The following is a 422-nucleotide window of genomic DNA, read 5'->3' on the forward strand; positions in this document are numbered from 1 at the left end:
AATTATTGTATAAAATTTGCCATAAGGCTATAATCGATAGCTTTTAATAAGTACTGTAAAATCATAAATAGAGCCCATTTAACGCTAATGGATTTTCATAATTATTTATTGTGAAACTTGATGAATATTTTACGTGGTGGTACTTGTAATACAAAAAGTCAAATAAAGAGAAAATTCTAAAAAAAAAATGTTAACATTTCTTCAAACTTTTCAAGCATAAGGAAAAAAAGTCCTTTTTACCAAATTATCATTTTGGCTCATTAGAGCATTCCCTAAGTGTTAAGGACTGATTCTTTGTATATTTCTAAGCCGAAACTCTTTTCGTTTTGTTATATTTCACATTTAAAACTTTTTTAGAATGTGCCTTTCAAATGTTGAATCATTATAAACGAAAGAATCTTGGACAGTAGTTATGAAAAAAA

The sequence above is a fragment of the Halyomorpha halys genome, unplaced genomic scaffold (assembly GCF_000696795.3).
Source record: "Halyomorpha halys isolate HHAL.00 unplaced genomic scaffold, Hhal_1.1 Scaffold413.1, whole genome shotgun sequence".
In the NCBI taxonomy this organism is placed as follows: Eukaryota; Metazoa; Arthropoda; class Insecta; order Hemiptera; family Pentatomidae; genus Halyomorpha; species Halyomorpha halys.